General features: G+C 42.7%; 1 protein-coding gene across 2 annotated transcripts in view; it reads left to right on the forward strand.

Moving 5' to 3' along the window:
• Positions 1 to 1086: 1086 nt before the first annotated feature.
• Positions 1087 to 27185, forward strand: part of LOC124717145 (endoribonuclease Dicer-like) — a 309406-nt gene continuing 283307 nt past the window's right edge. Inside the window, exon 1 of one of the 2 annotated variants that reach the window (XM_047243898.1) lies at positions 1087 to 1132. The gene's annotated coding sequence lies outside the window, so the exon portion shown is untranslated. The remainder of the gene's footprint in view (positions 1133 to 27185) is intronic. The other variant, XM_047243897.1, reaches the window with a different exon arrangement.

A 27185-nucleotide genomic window follows, 5' to 3' on the forward strand; every position in this document is an offset into this window, starting at 1 on the left:
AATTAGTATGTAACTCATTGTTAAAAATCTATATTCAGCAGTTAAAATTTTTGGAAACAAAGTAATAATTTAAGTAGAAAAATTGTAACAATAAAAGGAAACTTTCATAGGTGTTAAGTTTTTTAGTTTTCATACTTAAATTTCTTCTTTTAAAGTAAAGCATTTTCCTGTCTGTCTTGCTTCAGTCCTCCTGTGAGTGATCATAATCCATTTTTTTCGTGTGTTATTTCCTGCATGATACTGAATACTTTTTTTTAGTTACCGACCATTTTGTTTTCCAGTCACCATTCCCATGTATTTAATTCAGCTGGTAAAAATAACGTCCTAGTTTATATTAACTGCCGATATGTAACAGCATAATTACCCTGTAATTATTTTTTGTGGTATGCTGCAATCTGGTGCCCGGCCTAAGTAGACTACATGTCATGTAATTGGCTTCGAAAATTTAAGCCATAGGTGGTTTCAAACCCGGGACCCAAGACATTTAGGGGCCACAACTGCTATAGATATTAAAATATGGGCACATTTTTTTACACCTTGCGGTATCAGAAGAATCCTGTGCAGAATTGGAAAAGAAGTTGCTTTCTTAATATAATTCACATGCGGAGCAACGTGCGGTGGATTAATTTGTTGCTTGATAATACGGTGGCAAAAATGACTGATCACTGCGCCGTCGGTTATCGCTTCCTTACTGAGAATGATATATGTCAATCACAACTCGATAAGTGGAAGAAGGGGAATCACCATCTGATTTGCCATACTGTTACGAAAGAGCACAAATTGCTTGTAGAGCGCCTAACCTGTACCAAGAAGTGCGAATTCATGACTCACCTATAAAATTAGCGCCTACAGGTGTAGTAATGCAGAAACAACATCCGCTACTACCTTTAAGTTCGAAACAGAGTTTCGTTGCCATAATTCACATTCTGCTCACAGTGTCTTTACGCTTGCTGTAGTTAATCATCAATCGTATTTGGAATGAGCTCGATAAAATGTATTTATTAACGTCCAAGTACAATGGAATCATTTGTCAGAGTGGCTAACTTGCTCGTTGGCACTGTGGTGTTGTCATAGGTTGCACACGTGTAGTCATATCTTTGGAGTCGCGGTATGCTGAAGATAGAACCCGGAGGTGGGTAGAAAAATGTTGATTGTAGATGATAAATGTTTATGGAATATGCACTGCTACCCCCAACAACGAGACTTTCCATGTTATGAAGAGTTTCATTTGGTTGTGTTTCGAAATTTGAGTATATCTGTTCCAATCCATAGATGCGTGTCCCGGTGAATTGTTTATGTTGTATATTAAGTGGTGGAAGAGTGTAACTTCGAGCGTGAAAATTATGACAATTCCAATTTAAATAATATATTTCGCTGTTGAAATTGCGTTTTGATTTTTATGTGTTACGGCACCGGAGAATACGTAAACAACTTTGTTGTTGACACATACATGTCATCCCATTACCGGAACTGTCAACCGATTTGTATATGTGGGTGGGAAATCCCCGTCGTGTCGACATTTCCAGGATAGAAGTCATTTGGAGGTCTTCATAATTTTTAGCGAGTGTTAAAGAAGAAGAAGAAGAAGAAAATGCCTTGCGGCCTCCTGTTTATCAGTAGCGCTAGTAACTCTCTTTAATAACATGCCATTTCGTGTTGCATTTTGCAACATTGCTAATTTCGATAGGAAATTGAACTGCAGATCATTGCTGCACGTGCTATCGCTGACGTGTGTTTTTCTCAAGTGTGGAAATTTGTAAATGCATACAACGAAGCCTTTTGTTCCTATATAACAGATTGAACCCATTTTTAGTAGATTGGGTTTGGTAGTGCATCTTCTATATAGTTATCCAGAGAGTGATGAAGGGGGGGGGGGGCAGGCAAGCACGCATCAAAGGACCTTAAGTAAACACGTAATTCACTTGGTGCGCAGATAAATCTTACGTCACACTACCAGCAGAATAATTAACTGGGATTCGATTGCATGGAGATCTACTGTTTTAATAAATAGCATTGTAGATCTAAATGTAGACATAGACATTTCATCATAAGTGACGTTATGAATGAACAGTATTTCTGTGATGCCACGAATTAGGTGTATTTTGTTGTTGTTCTCTGTCATTAGGACTAATTACTTAAATTCTTCGTATACAGTTTCGTTTCACCATAATCTTGCTGTGGGTAGGTGCCAGCCAGTAAATTTATAGGTCAGAAGTGCAGTCATCAGTCAGTCTCAGGATTCTTTTCGGTCACACGTAATTCTGTCACCTCTTGCAGTGACTTGTATAGGACTATGTAATATATTCAGAATTGCACTTTGCCTCATAGTCCATGCTAAACTGCAGGGCCACATATTATTGAATTGGTAAATCTGGTCAAAGGTAGGAAGAAGGCAAAGGCATACCACATTGAGTAGGATTGTGACCAGTCAGCCACTGCAGCATTCAGATCAGCCTACAGGTTTAGGTCTGATTTACCTTCAACAGAAATTAGCAGACAGACCATTACTTTGTTTAAATTCTGTATTAATTAAAAAATGCCAAAAATGGGCAGTCAGTATACTTCATGGTGACCTGTTTCAGTGCTGGTTGGCCTACCTTTTCTTTTCTTTTTTTTATATTTATGGAGGTAACTTGTTTAAAAAAATTGTGGAGATCCTTCTTTTATGTTCTGTCATTTGTCTGAACTACTTGAGGCCTACTTTCAACCAACCATGTGAATTCTGTGAAACAAATATAATGTATTAAAAGTGACCAGATTGAAAATCTTTTATTTGCAACAGTTTTAACTGCAACTTAATGGTTGGGAATGGTACTGTTCATGGAAAAACTAGTTTTCTTTCCACGAAGCTGTAGTTCTGATACAGCAAATTAGAGATGACCATTACAACACCTGATGTGTCATTACCTCGTAGCAATGGCTGCTATTATGTTTGTTTGCGTGAAAACAGCTTGCATAACAGACCAAGCGTGTGCTTTCAAGGGCGTAGTGGATTTTACAGTTACTGAAAGTGGAGTGTGCATATTGGTTTTAATTCCCTATAGTATTAGGTCCTGCCTTTTAAACTGTATAGTAACATGAATTATAAATTATTTTCCAATTTTAATGTGACTTTATTTATTTATAGATACATTTGTCAGAAGCACAACATATTGATGTTTGTGTTGTATGATTATATAAGTTACAAACATTGCACTATTACTTAACAATAATTACTTTGACAGAACAATACAAAGCCTCAGGTACGTCAGCAAATAGTAATTTTGTCATAAAAAATGGTTCTGATATGCTTAGCTGGGAACAAAACACACAGATCATACGTACCTTTCTTGACCAGCAGTACATTTTGTCCCAACCTTCACAGTTATTTTCCAACAGTATTTATTCCTATGTTTTCCCTCTGACCATTTTGTGTTACGTACATAAAGTTGGGATGCAATATGAATCTTCTCTCATATGAGAGCCCTGTACGAACCTTCTCTCATACGAGAGCCCTGTGCCGTACTTCCCTTGGCATTTTGTTGGTTTACAGAAGTCTTCGACATCGTACAACAGCTAGAGACAGGCATTACACCACCTCTGTAAAAGTGCACTTGTGTTGGCAGTTGTTCTGTTAAATCCCAAAATTGGAAGTGAGACATACAAGTAAACTTGCAATGGCAAATGCGTATCTCGGACTACACTACACTTTAATTTATGGCGCCAATGTTATTTTAGTGTTGAGATTCATTGGCTTTGCTAACTCTCAACCAGACTGTCACTTTCTAACGTAACCTAGTCTTCGGACTTCGCTGCAAGTCAATAAATTTAGTTTTCTTAGCGAATACTATCACCCAATTGGCTACGAGCAAAGGAAACAAATTGCCAACAACTGTACTTGACAGAAGAGTGTGGTACACTGTAAATGCACTTTAGTTGAAGCAGTCACATATGCCATAGTGTAAGTAGATGACATAAATAATGACAAATTATATACATGATTACATTGAATTACACATCCTCCCACCAACAGTAGGCTATTTCATGTGCATATGTTTCTTTTATCAGACTCACTTTGTCAAGTTACTCAATATAGTAGCCTACATGTTTATTTGGAACAGTGAAAGTAGGAAAATGTCAGTGGAAATATTTTGTTAGCAACCAGGCAAGGTGAACAAAAGAAAGAAAATTGTGTTCCCCCATGCTCTCGGTGTGTAATGGCAGCACATTAAAAAAGTAACTTACCATTGTGATTTATGTGTCTTTGAGTAGTTCTTTTTTTTACTAATGTTACATGAAAGGATGCTACGGGGGTCAGTCATATAGTTGTGATAACTATGTTGAGAGAAAAGAAAAGTTACATAATAATTAATGTGCAGTTTGTTTGCGGGTACACTCCTACATTCTGGTACACATTTAAATCCTCTTACCACAGTACTGTAGCATTATGCTAGGACAGTTAGGACAAAGAAGTGCAGCCCATCTTCACTATTTTTATTTTATCAGGCTCCTATAACAGTGTGCTACGGTAGTGTGGCAAGTGAATTTCACTGTTTAACAGCACTGAAGACACACTGGCACACACACACACAAAAAAAATAACTTTTTTTTTTTTTTTTTTTTTTTTTTTTTTTTGAGGTGACAGTTGACTATGCATTCGGACAGTTGCACATTGTAGCCATGAAAGTTGGTGTTCTCTTGATGATTTTTGAGGTTAGCTCTAGAAATTAAAAACTTCAAATTTTCCAATCTACATAGGAAGGCTTCCTTGTCTCTCTAGTACAGGACCTCCTTGCAGTATTTGAGAAGTTTCCCTATAATTTGGTGTCCATATGCAAATTATATGAGAAATCTTCATTCCTGTGGGCAATATACCTGTAACTGTTCATGTAGCGATTCTTTCCACGAGTTTTGGCTCAGACTGTCCCACAGAATCTGAGACAATAAGTAAAAACAGAAAAATGTGTGTCCCACTCACTTGCTGGGTCAGTTGTTGAACATTTGACAGGTACATAAGCAAGATAGAAAATGTTAGTGTGAAAAACATATGGAAGTTATTTTGTTGTGGTTGCATGTACAACAAAAATGAAACAAATTTTGCTGATATGTGTTCTGGTGCATATTTGTATGGTTTTTCTTCAGAGCTAACAAAAAAAAAAAACCACACACACACACACGTATACAGGGGAAGTGGAACCTTGTTTTCCCAGACTGGTAGGACTATAGGTCATCCAGATCATGGAAACTCTGGCACAATAGCCATCCCGTTGTGGGTCGGTCTTCAAGTACTTGCACAGTGGTAGGCCTCTGACTAAACAGGGATCACACTGTTAGTTCCACAACTGAAAACTCCCCAAGTATGCCAAGGAGTTTTTGCCATTCATCACTGGGGCACAGGGACTCGAGCAACAGATCACTGGCCAGGTATCCATTGCTGAGGCTGGGTGGTGCTCATGGAGAGAGCCCTTGTCCGGTGTGGGTGGCACCAAGGCAGATGAGGCCCAAATGAAGCAGATGAAGTTATTTCCCACTAGTGGCCATACGGCCCCATCAGTATCTATGGAAGGAAAGTTCTGTTTTAATGCAGAGAGATACGACCCTGAAATGTTCCTTTGTGATGGCAATGCTACAGGAGGAATGTAGGGCTAAACGGCATGCAGAAGAATATTCTCCCCTTTACTTAGTTTGCACTTGGTTTTTTAAATTAGGTGACTGTCCATCCAGTCCAGATAGAGATAGCTGTAGGAAACCGAGAAGTATCAGTGTAAGACTGAAAGAAATGCCTCCTGCAGGTGAGAATATTAAATTCCTAATGGTAAACTGCTGAAGCATTCACAACAAATTGCCAGAGTTTGAAGTGCTCTTGGAAAGCAGTCAAGCTCACATAATACTAGGTACAGAAAGATGATTGAAACCTGAAATTGAGAGCAATGATATTTTTGGGGATAATTTAAGTTGGTATCCAAAGATTTTATTAGTCGCAGTAGACAAGAAACTCAAATCTACTGAGATAGAAAGTGAAGCAGCATGTGAGACTTTGGGTAAGGCTCAGTATCCAGGGTGGGCATAAAATGATAATTGTATCCTTCTGTCACCCATGTAACTGAAAACATTAGAGAAAATCTCACTTGCACGTAAGTTTTCCAATCATACTGTAACCGGCAGTGGAGACTAATCATCCAACAATTAATTGGGAAAATTACAGCTCTGTTATTCGTAGTGGACGTGGTAAGACATTCCCTGAGATTGTACTATATGCCTTCTCTAAAAACTACCTAGAACAGATAGTTAGAAACCCCACTAATGGTGGAAATATATTGGATCTAATGGCAACAAATAGACCTGACCTCTTTGAGGATGTCCAGATTGAAAATGGTATCACTGACCATGACGCGGTTGTGGCAACAATGATTAACAGAGTACAAAGGACAACTAAAGCAAGCAGAAAGATATATATGTTCATTACACTAGATAAAAAGTTAGTAGTGTCATATCTTCGTGAGGAACTTGAAACTACCAGCACAGGTCAGGAGCATGTAGAGAAACTCTGGCTCAGGTTTAAAAGAATAGTTGACCACACACTCGATAGATATGCACATAGTAGAACAGTTCATAATGGAAAGGAACGTCCATGGTATACAGTCACTGCACAAAAACTTCTAACGAAACAGATTACTGCATAATAAGTGTAAAACAAAGTCTGGGCTATAGATAGATGCCAAATGCAACTCATTTGGCTGTCAAGATAGCAATGCATGATGCCTTCAATGACTACCCTAGCAAAATAATGTGAAATGACATTTCACGAAGTCCAAAGAAATTATGAGTGTATGTAAAGGCTGTTAGTGGCACCAAAGTTAGTGTCCAGTCCCTGGTGAAAGAGGAAGGAACTGAAATTGAGGGTTGCCAAGCAAAACTGAAATGCTTAAATCCGTTTCCAAATGTTCCTTTATAAAGGAAAACCCAGGAGAATTGCCCCAATTTAATCCTTGTACCACTGAAAATATGAATGAAATAAGTATTAGTGCCAGTGTGGTGTTGAGAAGCAGCTGAAATTGTTAAAACTGAACAAAGCTCCAGGCCTATCAGATTCTATACTTAATTTGCCTGAGTTAGCCTATCTTCTGATTATAATCTATCACAGCTCCCTTGAACAAAACACCATGCCCAGTTCTTGAAAAAGGCACAAGACACACCTCTCTACAAGAAGGGTTTGTGGAGTCGTCCACAAAACTACTGTCCAGTATCCTTGACATTGATTTGTTTTAGAATCTTATAACATGTTCTGAGGTCAAACATAGTGAGGTATCACGAACAGAATGACCTGCTCAGTGCCAACCAGCATGGATTTCGAAAACACCTATCATGTGAAACCCATCTTTTTCTCGTGACATACTGAAAGCTTTGGATCAAGGCAACCAGGTAGATGCAGTGTGTTTCTTGATTTCTGGAAAGCATTTGACTCAGTACAGCACCTACGCTTATTGTCAGAAGCATGATCATATGGGTTATCAAGTGAAATTTGTGTTGATATCAATATAATAGAGGGAAACATTCCACGTGGGAAAAATTATATATAAAAATAAAGATGAGGTGACTTACCGAACGAAAGCGCTGGCAGGTCGATAGACACACAAACAAACACAAACATACACACAAAATTCAAGCTTTCGCAACAAACTGTTGCCTCATCAGGAAAGAGGGAAGGAGAGGGAAAGACGAAAGGAAGTGGGTTTTAAGGTAAGTCTTTCCGCTCCCGGGATTGGAATGACTCCTTACCCTCTCCCTTAAAACCCACTTCCTTTCGTCTTTCCCTCTCCTTCCCTCTTTCCTGATGAGGCAACAGTTTGTTGCGAAAGCTTGAATTTTGTGTGTATGTTTGTGTTTGTTTGTGTGTCTATCGACCTGCCTGCGCTTTCGTTCGGTAAGTCACCTCATCTTTGTTTTTATATGAAATTTGTGTTGAGATTGAGGACTTTTTGGTAGAGAGAATACAGCATGTTATCTTGGATAGAGAGTCATCATTAGATGTAAAAGCAACTTCGGGTGTGCCCCAGGCAAGTGTGTTGCAACCCTTGCCATTCATGTTGTACATTAATGGTCTTGCAGACAATATTAATCGTAAAATTAGGCTTTTTGCAGATGGTGCAGTTATCTATAATGAAGTACTGTCGGAGAGAAGCATCATAAATGTTCAGTCAGATCTTGATGAGATTTCAGCATGATGCAGAGATTGGCAACTTGCTCTAAATGTTCAGAAATGTAAAATTTTGCAATCACAAAGTGAAAAAAACGTGGTATCCTATGACTATAATATCAGTGAGTCACTGTTGGAATCGGCCAACACCTACAAATACCAGAGTGTAATACTTTGTAGGGATGTGAAATGGAATGATCTCACAGCTTCAGTCTTGGGTAAAGCAGATGGTAGACTTCAGTTTATTAGTAGAATACAGGGGAAGTGCAATCAGTCCACAGAAGAGATTGCTTACAGATCACTCGTGTGACCCATCCTAGAAAATTGCTCGAGCGTGTGAGTGCCGTACCATATAGGTCTAACTGGGTATATTGAAAGCATACAGAGAAGGGCAGCACAAGTGGCCACATGTTTGTTTAATCGATAGGAGAGTGTCACAGAGATACTGATGTCTGAACTTACGTTTGGAAGCAGGCATAAACTATCCAGAGAAAGTCTGTTAGCAAAGTTTTAAGATCCGACTTTAATTTATTACTCTAGGGATATATTACAACTCCATATGTATTTCTCACATAGGGACTGCGGCAATAAGATTAGAATAATTACTGCGTGCATAGAGGCATTCAAACAATTATTCTTCCTACACACATACATGAATGGAACAGAAAGAAACCCTAATAACTGGTACATTGTGATGTACCCTCTGCCATGCACCTCCCAGTGTTTGAAGAATACTGATGTAGATAGAGATGCAAATGTAGAAAGACTGAACATGAAAAGTGGGTCAGTTTTGATCACAACATCATCCTTTGCGCAGTCACATATGCTGCTCGCTTGTAACAAGCTGTGTGACACACTGGTGACTATCACTCCCCATAATAGTCTAAATATGGTTCAGGGCATCGTTTTCCACTGATACCTGCTCTTGCCATCTAATGATGTGCTACACACCAACTTGATGCGGCTGGGTGTATATTTCGTCGTGCACATAGGAGGCCGAAGGATAATAGGTTCACTATTGCCAACATGATGGTATACTGATGTGACGTGATACCATATGTTACTCCCATCCCCACACAAGCGGTGCTTCCAATGTCTGAAATTAGGGCACAAGTCTTCACATAACAAAGCTATCCCCATCTATAGAGGCTGTGGAAGAGTACTGGATGCAAATGTTCCTTGTGCCCTCTCCCCATCTGTGTGAATTGTGGAAAACACCAGCCTCCCTGCTCACCAAACTGCACTGTTATACAGAGAGAGAAGAAAATTCAAGAATCCAAGATTCTGGACAAACTTACCAAGAGGCCAAGAAAATGTGCAAACAGTTGCATTCAGCATGTAAAATGTCACATGTCACCACTATAACGAGATTGCCCCCTTTGGCGATGGTACTCCCGCCTGTTAAGACCGTGTACAGTGGGCCGTAAGGGCCACTTGACGATGCCTGCCCCGTGATGATTGGGGGCTCTCCTCTTACTGCTTCCCCCATGCCTACTTTGGGAGCGTCGGCTTCCCACCCACTGGGGACATTGGTCCCCATCTCCCATATGGAGACCATGCCTACTTTGGGAGCGTCGGCTTCCCACCCACTGGGGACATTGGTCCCCATCTCCCAGATGGAGACAACCATCTTCCTCCGGCCTCTCTCGCCATGGAGGAGGTCCCTTGTGATACTTCCTTCCAAGGTTTCTGCTAGTCTACAACTGGATGCCAGCCAGTGGCTGAAGGAGCCGAAGGCTGCTGGTCGTGTGGCTTCTTAATCATCATTATTTGAAACTGACCCAGTGAAACCCTCTCAATCATCCAAATCCTCTAAGGAAAGAAAGATAAGAAGTAGTCCTCCAAGGATAAAGACCCTACATTGCCCCCCACCCCCGTAACACCAGACCCCACCTGTTCCATTCCTGTGGCAGAGGCAGGGAGTCCAAGCGGCCCATGTGACCCCAGGTCGCACCATACAATGGAGCCCAGAACCTATGTGTATTAATGCCATAACCCCTCTACCAGTGACAGCATGTGACCCTAGGGCATAACCTGCCTCCTTGGCTCCTTCATGGTCTCACAGTACATCGACAACATTGTTCTCCAGTGCAATTGTAATGGTTTTTTCCACCATCTGGCTGAGCTACGGCATCTTTTAAGCACTTCCCCTGCCTTCTGCATTGCCCTTCAGGAGACTTGGTTTCCAGCAATGTTGACCCCAACCCTTTGTGGATACCAGGGATATTACAAGAATCGTGCTATCTGCAGGGTGTTGGGCAGAGTTTGCATGTATGTTCTGGACACACTATCTAGTGAACTTGAACCTCTTAATGCCCCTTGAGAGGCTGTGACTGTTCAGATAAGGGCATTTTGGTATATTACAATCTGCAATATTTACCTCCTTCTGATGGTGGAATGTCTCAGAACATATTGTTTGCATTGGTTTCTCAGCTCCCCTCATATTTCATGGTCTTAGGTCTTCAATTCCCATAACCCTTTCTGGGGTGGAACCACAATGACTGGCTGCGGTAAAGACCTTGAAAACTTACTGGCACAACTTGACATCTGCCTCTTGAACATTGGTGCCCCCCACACACTTCGGTGTGGGGCACTGAATTTTCTTGACCATTGACCTTTCCATTTGCAGCCCTTGTCTTCTCTCGTTCTTCCACTGGAGAGTCCACGATGACCTGTGTGGTTGTGACAACTTACCGACCTTCCTGTCCCTCACTCAGTGTGACTCCCATGGACCGGTGCCCAGATAGCTCTCAACTGCGTTGACTGGGGTGCTTTCGCCACTCGTCGCCCTTTGCTCTCTGCTGCATAAAGGTATCAATGAGGTAGTCCAGAATATAAATACAGCCCTTCTTTCGGAAGCGGATTTGGCGATCCTCTGTTCCTTAGGTCTGCACCGACTGAAGACAGTGCCTCGGCAGTCTCAGAAGTCGTAGAGACCATTAGAGATTGAAGGTAGGTTCTCCAATGCTATAAGTGACACCCGTCATTGGAGCAACTCATTTGCCTTTAAGCAGCTCCTTGGCAGAGTCTGACACCTAATAAAATGATGGAAGCGATAATGTTGGGAACAGTATGTTTCAACCTGTGAACCATGTATCTCCCCTTTGCAAGTTTGGGCAAAGGTCAGATATCCCTATGGATACAACACACCTGCAGCTGTACCTGGTATTACTTTGAGTGGCAGTGTCTACACTTGCCGAGACGCCATCGCCGATCATTTTGCTCTTCATTACGCTCGAGCCTCTGCGTCTGAGACTTATCAACATGTCTTTTGTGTCCTAAAACAGTGGGTGGAGTGAAAGCTACTATCTGTTACTATACATCACCTGGAGCCATATAATGCTCCCTTCAGCAAATGGGAATTCATCAGTGTCCTAGCCCACTGCCCTGATACAGCCCTAGGGTCTGACGGCATCCAAACCCAAATGCTCAAACACCTATCTGTGGATTGTCAATGTCATATCCTTGCCATTTTTAACTGCATCTGAAGTGAGGGCAAGTTACCATTGCAATGGTGATGACTCGTCATCGTCACAGTACTGGAACTGGTTAAGCACCTTTTAGAGCAGGACAGTTATCGCCCAATAAGTCTCAGCAGTGTTCTCTGCAAGTTGCTTGTACACGTGGTGAGCCGGTGGCTCTGTTGGCTCTTTGAGTCTCGGGGTCATCTGGCTTCATCCCAGGGTTGTTTTCACCAAGGCCATTTCACTACTGATAACGTGTTTTACCGTCCACAGCTCGTGGTCATGCGGTAGCGTTCTCGCTTCCTACGCCCGGGTTCAATTCCCGGCGGGGTCAGGGATTTTCTCTGCCTCGTGATGGCTGGGTGTTGTGTGATGTCCTTAGGTTAGTTAGGTTTAAGTAGTTCTAAGTTCTAAGGGACTGATGACCATAGATGTTAAGTCCCATAGTGCTCAGAGCCATTTTTTAACGCGTTTTATCAGGAGTCTGCCATCTGAACTCCTTTTACACAGCCATCTTCTTCAACCTGCAAAAGTCTTATGACACAACATGTTGATACCACTTCATTGCTACCTAACACGAGGGGGGGTTGTTCAGGTGTCACTCCCAATATTCAATCAGAACTCCTGTCGCACTGTATGTGCAGTATACTGCACACCTTTTTGCACAAGAGTTAAGGACGTCCGATCCAAATACAGGTTTGATTTCTGCCAAGTATTAACCAAGTGAAAGCTGGTTACTCTTGGGAATAAACTAATATTGGTAACAAGAAACGGCAATAAGGAATATACATATTGAGAGGCCAATGTCAAAATACCCAGACTCGTGAACAGAGGTTGACAAGAGGTTCGTGAACTGACACCACTAATTGCCCAAACCGCCCATTTCTGAGCCAAAAATATCCTTGTAGAATGGGAAGAGTTACCCCAAAATATAATACCATACGACATAAGCGAATGAAAATAAGCAAAGTAGACTAATTTTTGTGTCGGAGGTATCACTCACTTTTGATACCGTTCGAATAGCAAAAATGGCAGTATTAAGTCTTTGAACAAGATCCTGAACATGGGCTTTCCACGACAGCTTACTATCTATCTGAACACCTAGAAATTTTAACTGTTCAGTTTCACTAATCATATCCCCATTCTGTGAAATTAAAAAGTCAGGTTTTGTTGAATTGTGTGTTAGAAACTGTAAAAACTGAGTCTTACTGTGATTTAACATTAGTTTATTTTCTACAAGCCATGAACTGAGGTCATGTACTGCGCTATTTGAAACCGAGTCAATGTTGCACACAACATCCTTTGCTTCCAAGCTAGTGTCATCGGCAAACAGAAATATTTTAGAGTTACCCGTAATACTAGAGGGCACATCATTTATATAAATAAGGAACAGGAGCAGCCCCACCAGTGATCCCTGGGGCAGCCCCCCACTTGACAGTACCCCACTCAGATCCCACACACAGCCGTTATCAACATTGTGAATAATGACCTTTTGCTGCCAGTTGCTAAAGTAAGAGGTGAACCAATAGTGAGCTACTCCCTGTATTCCGTAATGGTCCAACTTCTGGAGCAATATTTTGTGATTAACACAATCAAATGCATTAGTGAATCAAAAAATATCCCAAGCGTTCGAAACTTTTTGTTTAGCCCATCCAGTACCTCACAGAGAAAAGAGAATAATAGCATTTTCACTTTTTAAACGACTTCTAGAGATGAACTGTACGTTTGATAGCAAATCATATGATATAAAATGATAATGTATCCTTACATACACAGCCTTTTCTATAACTTTTGCAAACACTGAGGGCATAGAAATAGGTCTAAAATTATCTACGTCATCCCTTTCTCCCTTTTTATAAAGCGGTTTTACTACTGAGTACTTTAATTGCTCAGGAAACTGACCATTCCTAAAGGAAAAATTACAAATATGGCTAAATACAGGGCTAACATGTGCAGCACAGTAATTTAATATTCTGCTAGACAATCCATCATAACCATGAGAGTCCTTAGTCTTCAGTGATTTAATTATTGACTCAATCTCCCTCTTGTCTCTATCACAGAGGAGTATTTCAGACATCAATCTTGGAAAGGCATTTGCCAAGAAAGTTATATGATTTCCTGTAGAAACTAATTTTTATTTAATTCACCAGCAATACTCAGAAAATGGTTGTTAAATACTGTACATATATCTGATTTATCAGTAACAGAAATATTTTTACTGCGAACTGACTTTATATCGTCAACCTTATGCTGCTGACCAGACACTTCCTTCACAACTGACCATATCGTTTTAATTTTATCCTGTGAATTAGCTATTCTATTTGCATACCACGTACTCTTTGCCATCCTAATAACATTTTTAAGCACCTTACAATACTGTTTGTAACGGGCTACTGTAGCTTGATTGCGACTACTTCTAACATTTTGATATAATTCCCACTTTGTTCTACATGATATCCTTATCCCACTAGTCAGCCACCCGGGCTGTCCATTACTGCTAGTACCCTGTTTAGAATGGAAAGCAACTCTCGAAGAGCGTGTATGTCCCCTCAATGGACTCTGCATTCTGGGGCTTCTAGCTGCTCCCTAGGTAGGGCATCTTGTCGTCTTTCTTCCTCTGTCTCCCTTTCTTCTTTTGTCCCTTATCTCACCTCCAGTGACCTTTTGTAGACCTTGGGGTTTTCTTCCCGTGGGTTCAGTGCGGTCTAGTCTGTCGCTGGTCTACAGACATGTAATCCTATCTGTTTGAGGAAAATGGGACTCATGACATAGTAGTTTGATTTTGGACAGCTGACGTATACCGTGTTGATCGCTCCAGAGTTTAACCAACCTTGACAGACTGTGAAGCTACAATCAAAATTAGAGAGCTTCTTGTTTGTATTGGTTTTTTTCCTGCAATATTGGGCCTGAAATTGGAATGCCACTTTCCTTCTTTTCTGCTAAACCATGTAAAAAGTTCATCATCTTTGCCTTTTCCTGTCCCTGACTCTCTAAACTACTCTTTGTCATTCTTTTGAAACAAAAGTTTTATTTCTGGTTATTCTTCCGATCTGACACTGTTAAAGTTGTAAGACCAAATTCAGTGGCAACATTTTTCATCAGTTCTCTTTTATCCACCATATGCAGTGCATCTAACTTTTTGTTTGTGAGCATCTCTTTGATATTTTTTTATGCTCTCAGCATATGGGGACAGTATAATTACTGTACTTACTGTATATGTGAATATTTCATCCATAAGAGGCAGCATTATGAGGGCTGTGATTACTGTACAACTAAGTGTGAACTTGTTAACTGACACCATGCTATGATTTATGTAGGGTGGGCAAGCGTCTATTACTTTCAAATTTCTGTATCAAAAACTGTACAGCTGCCTCTGGCCATCCAGATTTAGATTCCTTGTAATATCCTTAGACTGCTTCCCCCAGGGGGCCCACAGTCCTTTTTGTGGGTACGTGTGTGGCACGCACGGTGCCCCGAGCAATTGCAGTCTCCTTCCTTTTTCCAGACTGGATTACCGTCCCTGTTCCTCTCCTTCACTGTCTGTGTTCCTTGCTCCCTGCCCCCTCCTTTCCCTCTTGGTGGACTTCTTTATATCGACCTGGCTATCCTCCCGGCCTTGTTTTCGTCTGTGCTATTGTTTAGTTTGCTGTTTCCATCTCCTTTTTGGCGATTTTGGTCCCCTTGGGGTTTGACATCCATTTCCAACGTTTTCAGTACAGTGTGAGCCATTTGGGGATGAACTCCCAACCTAGTTTCCATGGTGCAGGCTCCTCTCCCCCTCCCCTCCTTTTCCCGTTGCACCCTGGCCCCCTTCCTGCTAGGTCACCAGCACAGTAGCCAGTCTGTGTGGTGGGGCTGTTAAGTACCCACTTGGCTGAGCTGCCTGACAACACAGGAATCACACTGCCGGTACCTGAGCTGTTAACGCCTCATGTATGCCAAGGAGTTGATGCTCATCACTTTGGGGCATCAGAACTCCCAGCAATGGCCGCCGTGCCAGGCGGCCCTTGCTGTGGCTGGGTGGTGCCCACGGAGTGAGCCCCTTATCAGAGTGGGTGGTACTAGGGCATGAAGCAACAAAAGTATCAACATCCTGGCCATTCTGTGGCCGTCTCTAAGAGTGATAGAAGACATGATACTCTTTCTTCCGATCCTTCGGCCTTCTCCTCCCTGGCCACTCTCTGAGAAGAGGGTCAAGCTCACTGGCTTGGGTTGATACCTTTCCCTTGGTACCTGGTTTGTACCAGGACAGGTGTCGAAAGTTTTGCCACGACCGAGCCTTTGTTTTTCGTGGAGGCAATTGAAGATAAGTATGGTGAAGTGGACTCCACGAGTAAAATACTGTCCACTTCTTTGCTCATAAAGACACCTTCTACTGCCCAATCTGAAGCCTTGCGTGCTTGTGACCATCTTGGTGACATCCCAGCATCCGTCGCACCCCACCAATCTTTGAACTCAGTACAGGGCATCATTTTCCTCCTCCTCCAAACTGACGAGGAGCTCCATGCGAACCTCGAGCGGTGGGGAGTCCGATTTATCCACCGTGTACAGCGAGCCCCCGAAACCAATCGCGCCGATACAGGCACCTTTATCCTGGCCTTCGAGGGGGATACCCGCCCAGAGAAGGTAAAGGTGATGGTGTATCGGTGTGATGTAAAACCTTACATTCCACCACCGATGAGATGCTTTAAATGCTTATGGTTTGGACACGTCTTCCCGCTGCACCAATGATCCCCTCTGCGGTGACTTCCATGAGGGGAGTGCCTGTGCTCCCCCGCCAGTGTGCGTAAATTGTAATGCACAGCATCCTCCACATTCACCAGCATGCCCGGTGTATGTGGAAGAATGACGGATTCAAGAGTACAAGACGGAAATCCATGGGTCGGGTAGAATGGCAGGATATTGTGATGCAGGCCAAGGCCCTTCAAGGGCTGTAGAGCCGAGTAGTAGTAGTAGTAGTAGTAGTAGTAGTAGTATTCAAGAGTACAAGATCTTAGATCGACTTACGTACACCGAGGCTTGTTGAAAGTATGACTGGCTCCATCCCGTGCCTACTACTTTTGCTTCACTAATGCCCATTCCTCCTCTTACCCCCTTGTCTTCCCAGCCCCGCCCAATTCGCCCCACACCTTCCGCCTCTCTCTCCCACTCCCCTCCCCCCTCCCCATCAGTACCCATACCCACCCCGTCGGGTGCTGCTCCCCCTCCCCCACCGGAGAAGCACTCTCCTCCTTCAGCAGCCGCCAGTACTGGAGCTCTCTCCCAGGACTTCTCTTCCCGGCACCCCCCTGAAAGGTGATGTGCAGCTCCACATCGGCCATGCAATCCGTGGCCAGTGAGCACCAAGATTGCCAGGTGTAATTCCATGCCCGACCTCGCTGCAGTCTGCCCATCTCTTCCTTCACAAGAGAAGAAGCAGAAATACAAGAACAAGGGCAAGGGCCCCTCGGTACCCCCTGAGGTGCCGCCTTCCCATCCTCCAGCCAATGAACCAACAGAGTCTCACCCCACATACACTCCTGGAAATTGAAATAAGAACACCGTGAATTCATTGTCCCAGGAAGGGGAAACTTTATTGACACATTCCTGGGGTCAGATACATCACATGATCACACTGACAGAACCACAGGCACATAGACACAGGCAACAGTGCATGCACAATGTCGGCACTAGTACAGTGTATATCCACCTTTCGCAGCGATGCAGGCTGCTATTCTCCCATGGAGACGATCGTAGAGATGCTGGATGTAGTCCTGTGGAACGGCTTGTCATCCCATTTCCACCTGGCGCCTCAGTTGGACCAGCGTTCGTGCTGGACGTGCAGACCGCGTGAGACGACGCTTCATCCAGTCCCAAACATGCTCAATGGGGGACAGATCCGGAGATCTTGCTGGCCAGGGTAGTTGACTTACACCTTCTAGAGCACGTTGGGTGGCACGGGATACATGCGGACGTGCATTGTCCTGTTGGAACAGCAAGTTCCCTTGCCGGTCTAGGAATGGTAGAACGATGGGTTCGATGGCGGTTTGGATGTACCATGCACTATTCAGTGTCCCCTCGACGATCACCAGTGGTGTACGGCCAGTGTAGGAGATCGCTCCCCACACCATGATGACGGGTGTTGGCCCTGTGTGCCTCGGTCGTATGCAGTCCTGATTGTGGCGCTCACCTGCACGGCGCCAAACACGCATACGACCATCATTGGCACCAAGGCAGAAGTGACTCTCATCGCTGAAGACGACACGTCTCCATTCGTCCCTCCATTCACGCCTGTCGCGACACCACTGGAGGCGGGCTGCACGATGTTGGAGCATGAGCGGAAGATGGCCTAACGGTGTGCGGGACCGTAGCCCAGCTTCATGGAGACGGTTGCGAATGGTCCTCGCCGATACCCCAGGAGCAACAGTGTCCCTAATTTGCTGGGAAGTGGCGGTGCGGTCCCCTACGGCACTGCGTAGGATCCTACGGTCTTGGCGTGCATCCGTGCGTCGCTGCGGTCCGGTCCCAGGTCGACGGGCACGTGCACCTTCCGCCGACCACTGGCGACAACATCGATGTACTGTGGAGACCTCACGCCCCACGTGTTGAGCAATTCGGCGGTACGTCCACTCGGCCTCCCGCATGCCCACTATACGCCTTTGCTCAAAGTCCGTCAACTGCACATACGGTTCACGTCCACGCTGTCGCGGCATGCTACCAGTGTTAAAGACTGCGATGGAGCTCCGTATGCCACGGCAAACTGGCTGACACTGACGGCGGTGGTGCACAAATGCTGCGCAGTTAGCGCCATTCGACGGCCAACACCGCGGTTCCTGGTGTGTCCGCTGTGCCGTGCGTGTGATCATTGCTTGTACAGCCCTCTCGCAGTGTCCGGAGCAAGTATGGTGGGTCTGACACACCGGTGTCAATGTGTTCTTTTTTCCATTTCCAGGAGTGTATATGGACATTACCCATCCTTATCGGTGACAGATGGCGACTCAGCGGCATGACTAGCTCCGGTCCGTCCGCTTCCCATTTGGACTCCAGCTTGAGAATCCTCCAGTGGAATTGTAATAGCTATTTGCGTCACCTCCCGGAGTTGCAGCCCCCTCTTTCCTCCTACTCTGCTGCTTGCATTGCTCTCCAGGAGACCCTTTTTGTCAATTCTTACTCACCCACCCTTTGTGGGTTCCACACTTTCTTTCAACTGAATTGGCCCCTTGCAGGCTTCTGGTGGTGTTTGCATCTTGGCCTGCAAGGACGTTGTTAGTAAATGGGTTCCCCTTCATACTACTCTACAGGCAATTGCTGTCAGGGTCCATCTGTCCACTCCAATCACAGTCTGTAATCTCTACCTCCTGCCTGACAGGCCACCCACATCCCTTGCCCTAACCACCCTTCTTCAAAAACTCCCTTCTTCCTTCCTGCTTCTAGGGGACTTTAATGCCCACATCTCTCTTTGGAGTAGTCAGACGACTACTGCCCTGCGCAGGACTGTTGAAGCTGTTCTGGCAGGGCTTGACCTCTGTCTTCTAAAGACCGGCACTCCCACGCACTTTATTGTGGCACACGGCACTTTTTCTGCCTTTGACCTGTCCATCTGCAGTCCCGGCCTCCTTCCCTCCATTCAGTGGGGTGTCCACAATGACAGCGATCATTACCCGATTGTTTTGACCTTCCTTCAGTATGTCTCGCTCCGTCACCCTCCCAGGTGGGCCTTCTCTAAAGCTGATTGGGGTGATTTCTCCTCTGCTACCATCCCTCCTGTACTACCACACAGTAGTATTGATGAATCTACACAGACTTTGACTACCGCGATTCTTTCAGCCATCCCTTCTTCCTTGGGTTCCCCCCGTTGGAAGATGGTCCCTTGGTGGACTCTGGAAATTGCTGTGGCCATAAAAGACCACCGCCATGCTGTTCAATGCTTAAAGTGGCACCCTTCTACTGCTCTCCTGGTATTTAAACGATTCCACACCCAGGCCTGTTACCTAATCATATTTCAGAAACGGATTTGTTGGGAACGATTTGTGGCTGCCATAGGGCCGCATAACCCCTCTTCGCAAGTCTGGGCAAAACTCGGATGAATTTTTGGCCAACGTCTTCCGACCGGCGTTGCAGGAATTTCTGTGCATGGTGTTGTCCTTACCCATCCGGACTTTGTTGCAGAGCTTTTCGCTCAACACTTTGCCCAAGCCTTTGCATTGATTCAGTATCTGTCCACATTCCTCCTCCTGAAAGAGCACTCGGAACGACTGCCTTTGTCTTTCGTTTCTCGCTGCTTGGAGTATTACGGTGCCCCATTTAGCGAATGGGAATTCGCCAGTGCCCTCGCCCTTTGTCCCGACACGGCTCCCGGACCGGATCAAATACATAACCAAATGCTCCCTCACTTATCGGTGGCTGGCCACTGTCGTATATTGACCCTTGTCAACCAGCTATGGAGTGAGAGGGTATTTCCTACCCAGTGGCAGGAAAGCATTGTTGTTCCAGTGTTGAATCCTGGGAATCCACCTCTTCAGTTGGATAGCTACCATCCAATTAGTCTTACCAATACCCTCTGCAAGTTCCTTGAACGCCTGGTGAGTTAGAATGAAATTTTCACTCTACAGCGGAGTATGCGCTGATATGAAACTTCTTGGCAGATTAAAACTGTGTGCCGGACTGAGACTCGAACTCGGGACCTTTGCCTTTTGTGGGCAAGTGCTCTACCGACTGAGCTACCCAAGCACGACTCACACCCCGTCCTCACAGCTTTAATTCCGCCAGTACCTCGTCTCCTACCTTCCAAACTTCACAGAAGCTCTCCTGCGATCATACATACTCACAAATTTCTTTCACAAATTATTACCTTTGTTTGATGCTAGAAGAATGTTTCCTGTACCAGAGCGTTCCTTGTACTGTACTTGGTTCACCTGTCTTGCTTTAATTTGGATCTAAGGCAGTAGAATTCCTGTACCACTTCTTGGACTTGGTCCTCAGTTTTGATAAGTTTGTAGCTAATCTTATCTCTGGTGCTCCGTAAGGACTTTTGGATTGCTTTGCTTTGCTTTTAATCCATTTTCTCTGCTCAGCAGACTGTTCATTCCATTCAGTGTACTGTTTCCAGAGGAACCCACAGCCATCAGTGAACCTAGTCACTGATGTTCTTTTACTCTGGATTTTAACCCAACTTATGCATGTTTCTTTTATTTCCAACAATATAAGGAAAAGGTTTGCAGTACCCCCAATACCTTGTTCTTTAAGAAAAATCACTAAATTAAGACTTCCAAACTAATTGTCTAGATAAAAGTAAAAATTATGAAAGTGCTCTCATTCATGCTTAGCGTTACTTTTATGTAAATGCAGTGCAATGGCCTGTGATAGAAGTAATGTTGCATAAATTCCAATAAATTGCATGTCAGAAATACCAAATATTGAGGTTGTATGCTTGAATGAACACTGGCTTACAAAGGATAGTATCAGAATCTTAAACAACCTTGATAATTGTTATGTTGCCAGCAGGTTTTGTAGGAGTAATTTGAGGATATAAAGGATCCATATACATCTATGAGCTGATTATCTTATTACATAGTAGCCTTCATTGATTTATAACAAATCATTTTCAGCATGATTACAAAACAAGAAATCAAAATAATTTTGTTACTGTGCACCCACCATTTAAAACTTTATGCTCAAACTCCACAATACATGGCTGTGAAAATTTATAACAAAGTGAAAAGAAGAGAATTCAAAAAGAATGTAGGATAAAAAGAGAAACTAGTGCAGCAATGTTACTATTCAGTAGAAGAATTCATGAATGACAATCTGAAAAATTGAGCCCGAGAGACAAATATTTAGGACTGTTAATTTTTAAATTTTGTTACTTTCTAATAAAAATTATTAATTTATTAATTAATTAATAATATAGTACAGTATATTATATTAATGATATTATAAGAAAAATCTGTTTTTGTGTTTTGACGAGTCTTAGGTTAGGTTAGGTTAGGTTAGTGTTGTTTTAACGTCCCGTCGACAACGAGGTCATTAGAGACGGAGCGCAAGCTCGGGTTAGGGAAGGATTGGGAAGGAAGTCGGCCGTGCCCTTTCAAAGGAACCATCCTGGCATTTGCCTGAAACGATTTTGGGAAATCACGGAAAACCTAAATCAGGATGGCTGGAGACGGGATTGAACCGTCGTCCTCCCGAATGCGAGTCCAGTGTGCTAACTACTGCGCCACCTCGCTCGGTTTGACGAGTCTTCTGTACATTAAGTCAATGACTTGAAATTGTGTGTTATGAGACAATAAATCTCTATTCTATTCTGTTGTTGGTTGATTAAAGAACTATTTACAATTTTTGAACCTAAAAGATAAAACTTTTAATTATTATACTTACTTTAAATTCATGATGTGATGAAGTTTTGGGTGTAGTCACCAGTTGTCCCCAGGAGTGGACTGCTTCTCAGAACTACTAACACAAGGCTGAAGGAAATGATGTTCAAAAATCCTTAAATAATCACAAGAAGATTATAGTAGTTCACTGTTGGCACAAAAAATAAAAATTAAAAAAAAAAAAACAGCAAAAATCCAGTCCTGTCATTTGTAGCATTAGTGTAACACTGGGCACCAGTAAGTTAAGACAAACAATTGCCACTTTCCGTGTCTTCTGGGAATCTTCCTGTCTACAAAATAGAGAAATATATAGAAATACCCAAGCTATCCTGGTATTTGATTAAATGTATACATTTAATACTAGATGAAAGTTGTCCTTTTTGGACTTTCAAACACTGGAAAATCCAGTATAGAATAATGACAATATTATGAAAAGGATAGATTGCTACTGTGGTGTGTGTACTGAAGGTCTTACAGTAGACTTTATACGTCGAAAAAGTTTGCCCCTTTTCTGCTACGTGGCTCATGACATTGTGTGGTGTGCGTACTGTAAGACCTTCAGTACACACACCATCGGATTATTCGACTTGTCTCTCTAACAAAGTAGGTGAGTGTCAGCAATATGTCTCGTGGTCTTATCGTGGCGTGTTTATCTTCTGCCGTTAGGTCAGAGGATAGAAATGCCACTTGCACGCTTAGAGTAGCAGATTGACGGTGAGCAACTTTAAACAGAACTTGATTAATTTTCACACACATTTATTAAAATAACGACAAGCATAAAAATTACTTAACTTGGTTCTGGATGCTATTTACAATTGACAATCTGAAGTTCCTTTGGTATTGGTACGTTAATCTTATTCTCACATATATCTCTGATACTTGACAAAAGTGTCTATACAAATCTCTTTATGGCTATGTACAGGAATATGATAATCTTATTAGGTGCAGACTGAAACTTGACTATAGACTGGTTACAGACTAATGCAGACTGGTACAGACTGATGCAGACTCATGCAGACTGAGGCAGACTGGTACAGACAGGTGCAGATAAATGCAGACTCATACAGACTGACTAATCGGAGGTCTGTACACTCGTTATAATACCTCGAGCGTTCATGTATCACTGCGCGAGGAGAAAAGGTTCTACGTTAGCAGCAATCTCATTGGCTGTGTTACATATTAATACGCGGATCGGCGGAAGCAGAATTTGGTCCGTCTCTATGGCAGCGCCATCTCATAGTGCGGAGACGGACGAGTGCTGCGCCTGCGCTGTTGTGCTTAGCGGGGCGCGCTCTAGTGGGAAAGTTCTATGCAGAACTATGTACACAACAGCTACTCACCATGTAGCTGAGATGTTGAGTCGCACAGAGGCACAAGAAAAAGACTACTTAACACACAAGCTTTTGCCCAGAAGGCCTCCTCCTGAAATAGACCCCCCCCCCCCCTCCACACACACACACACACACACACACACACACACCACTGTGTGTGTGTGTGTGTGTGTGTGTGTGTGTGAGAGAGAGAGAGAAAAGTTTACGTTTTAGTAGTCTTTTTGTTGTTCCTGTCTGCGACTCGACATCTCCACTATATGATGAGTAGCAATCTGTTCTTTTCGTAATGTTGACCTTACGAACTTTCATTTTAAATTGTACAGTTTTTGAGAGAATATATGTACTGCTTAGTTGCACTGTATACTTGATGTCTAGAGGTGAACGTCACATGTTGTCTTCATTACACATATCTGAACAGTGGATGTTTTTCCTCAATGAGCTGTTGCCTTAGAATAACATAATGTAAAACATTGACAGAATAAGTGTGTCAACTGTTTAATTTTGTTAAAAAGTTTTGGTAGAATGTAAGTACTTTTGGATTAAAGGAGATGACTCACCGAAAAGCGGGAGCTTTGAGTTTTCTGTAGGCTCTCACAAAAAGAAATAAAACTTGCTATCTTTCAGAGTAACTGTTTCTTTGAGCTAGAGTACAATGCACACAGAAAAACAGGCACACAGGGGATTGTGTTGTGTGGGGAGGGGAGAGGCATGAGGCAGGGAGGAGAGGGTGGTTTGCAGCTCTGAGGGAGGCAGCTGGTTTGTTGGCTAGGAATGTGGAAGGGTGGGGTGGAGGTGTCCAGGATTGGCACATGATGCACAATTGTCAGAACTGCTGGGGAGCGGCACACACTGTGAGGGTGACGTGGGGACGTGAATTGGCAGGCGGTGACAGGACAGAGGAAGGAGAAACTGTTGGGTGGTGGATGTGGGGACAGTGGGTTACTGGAGTTTGAAGCCAGGACCGTTACGGTAGTGAAGGATGTGTTACAAAGATAACTATCCTCCGTGTAGTTCAGAGAAGCTGCCTTTATTCACTAATATCTGTGGAAATATGTTTGGCAGACAGTGGCTTTCAATTTGATAAAGCATGGGGCACAATAATTACTTTAATATCTTCAGGGAGACAAAATTTTATGTCCAGTGATATGTCTAGTGAAAATTAACAACTGTATTTTAACTCCGTGGATCAGGATTTCAACAGATGGTGAGCAAGTAATATTGCACATGCACATACATGTGCACACCTCAGAAGGATCAGTGGTAGACAGAAGGCACTAAAAGTGAAAGAGTGCTTTTGTGCAACCAAAAATATATGTGCATGCACTACCGCAACATTTTTTTGGGCATAAAGTCAGCGACGTGCACCAGCAGTCTCCAGTGTAAAATCCCGTTGAAGATGGCCGAAAGATTGTCAGTCTAAATATCATGTCATTTTGCCAGTGTCACCGTGTTGCAAGTCCAAAACCTCGTGGAATAATATACAACTACATGACGTGTACTTCACAGGCAATCACCTTGTTGCTGAGGACACATTCAGCATGCCTGTGGGAGATTGAGTGGTTGTAGGTACAAAATAAACAACAGGTTATCCAAATTTTATTCCATAAGGAACCAATGTGCACGGCAGTTGTATATTAATTAAGGAAGGATAGGAACACAGCAGTCAGTCACAATCCGATATCATTCCTTCTGCCTATCCAATGGTAAATTCATATGACGACATGTACTGCTGAGTTTGTTGGATGCTGCCTCACTCACATGCACTGTAGATGGCTATTTGCAGATGAAATCTGGAAATGCAAGAATAATAAAAAACTAGTGAGATTGCGACTGGTTGGCATGTTTCTATCCTTCCTTAACAGGTTACTCCTTTAAAAGACATATGTTTTTTTCCCCCGACATAACAAAGAAATAAGTGTCAGCATGTACTCTTTGGAAATAGTGATGAATAAAACTGCTATATCACACACACTAGTTTGCAGTGATTGTGGTTTGTTACTTATGTTACACCATTTTTATCCAGTTTTTTTAATTGGGGTGAGAAGGTAGTCTTTGGCTTAGCTGCCAACTGGGCTTCTGTTTCAGCCAACACAGTGATGTAGCTGTGATAAGGAGTTAGTTTTATGTTTCATCTTACCTTGTGAAATTAGTTGGGAAGAGATTTTTGCTTGTGCCGAAAGAGAGCATGTCCATCGATTGATTGTCAGTGATTTACACAGTTCAGACTGATAAGCCTGGCATTTTATTTACTCATTTCTTCTCCTTTTAATGCAAGTATTATAGAACAGTTAATGTTTTCTTTTATTTCCTCTGTCATAATGTCATATCTGCATTACATATTATCCCATTGAGCTTTTGAAGCAATGAATAAAATAGTTAACAGGTAATAGACTGCATATCATTTATGCAAAAATTATTACACTGGGCGTGAAAATCTTATGATTTTTTTTTTTTAATGACACTTCATAATAAACCTTTTAAATAACTAGTTCATGAGAAAAAGTGAATTATGACCTCAGGCATTTTCAGTCATAGGAAGTCATCATCATCAGTTATCTGCTATATTAGCAGGTCCTTTGCCTCTCCATTTTCTGCGATCCATTGCTTCCTTCTTAAGGCTGCTGTATGTTGTACCGTCCATCATGTCATCCAGTATCTGGAATCTCTTCCTTCCTCGCTTCCTTTTCCCTTCTACATAACCTTCTAAAACTGTTTTTATCAGTCCGTCATTCTTTCTTAATATATGCCCAATCCAATTTCTTTTTCTTCTCTTTATTACATCTAGTAACTGCCTTTTCTCTCCCACTCTTCTCAGTACCTCTTCATTTTTTACTCTGTCCATCCAATTTATTCCTTCCATCTTCCGCCATTTCCAGATCTCAAAAGCCTCCAGCCTTTCTCTGTCTTTTTTCCTCATAGTCCATGTTTCAGCGCCATATAGAAGAACACCCCATACAAGACATTTTATGAGTCTCTTTCTGAGTTCTCTGTCCATACCGCTGCAGAAGATTCTCCTTTTCTTATAAAACGCCTCTTTTGCCATTGCTATCCTTGTTTTAATTTCTGTGGTGCACTTCCAGTCGGTGTCTATCCTGCTTCCAAGATACTTAAAATTTTGCACCTGTTCTAGTTTTTCTCCATTCAGCACAATTTTTAGTTCCTTATTTCCTCCTATTGCCAATACTTTTGTTTTATTTGTGTTAATTTTCATTCCATATTTTTTCCGTTAGTTGCAATGGTGTCCACCAAATCCTGTAATTCTTTTTCCCCTGTGGCTAGAAGGACCATGTCATCAGCAAATCTCAAGCACCCTACTCTTCTTCCTCCAATTTCTACTCCTTTGTCATCTAATGAGCATTGGTCAATCATATTTTCCAAGTACAGGTTGAAAAGAGTAGGTGATAAACAGCATCCTTGTCTTACTCCTTTCCCTAGTCTGATCCAGTTTGTACTTTCTCCTCTCACTTTAACTGAAACTTTTTGATTAAGGTACAATAGGAAGTACGTTGCAGAAAATTCATCCTAGTAGTGCAGCTGTGTTTTTGCAGAAGGTGATGGGTTCAGAATGAAAAACTTTGTTTACACTGATAAGTTTATGTAACATTTGATAACACTGCCAATGAAAGTAGGAAGTCCCCACAAGGCAAATATTAGTTTGGAGGTCTGTGCCTGATAACCTGTGCCTTGCAGTGTGCCGGCTGAAGTTCCTTGCCACAAGGTATTCATTTACAAAACCAGAGAACTGTCAGTGCTACAGCTGCTACGCAAATAATGTTTTTTTTTTTTTTTTTTTTTTTTTTTTTCTTTTTTTTCCGTATGTAGCCAGCTAGTGTGGCTGACATAGGAAACAGTTTAAATATTT

This window comes from Schistocerca piceifrons, chromosome 9, assembly GCF_021461385.2.
Source record: "Schistocerca piceifrons isolate TAMUIC-IGC-003096 chromosome 9, iqSchPice1.1, whole genome shotgun sequence".
Lineage (NCBI taxonomy): Eukaryota > Metazoa > Arthropoda > Insecta > Orthoptera > Acrididae > Schistocerca > Schistocerca piceifrons.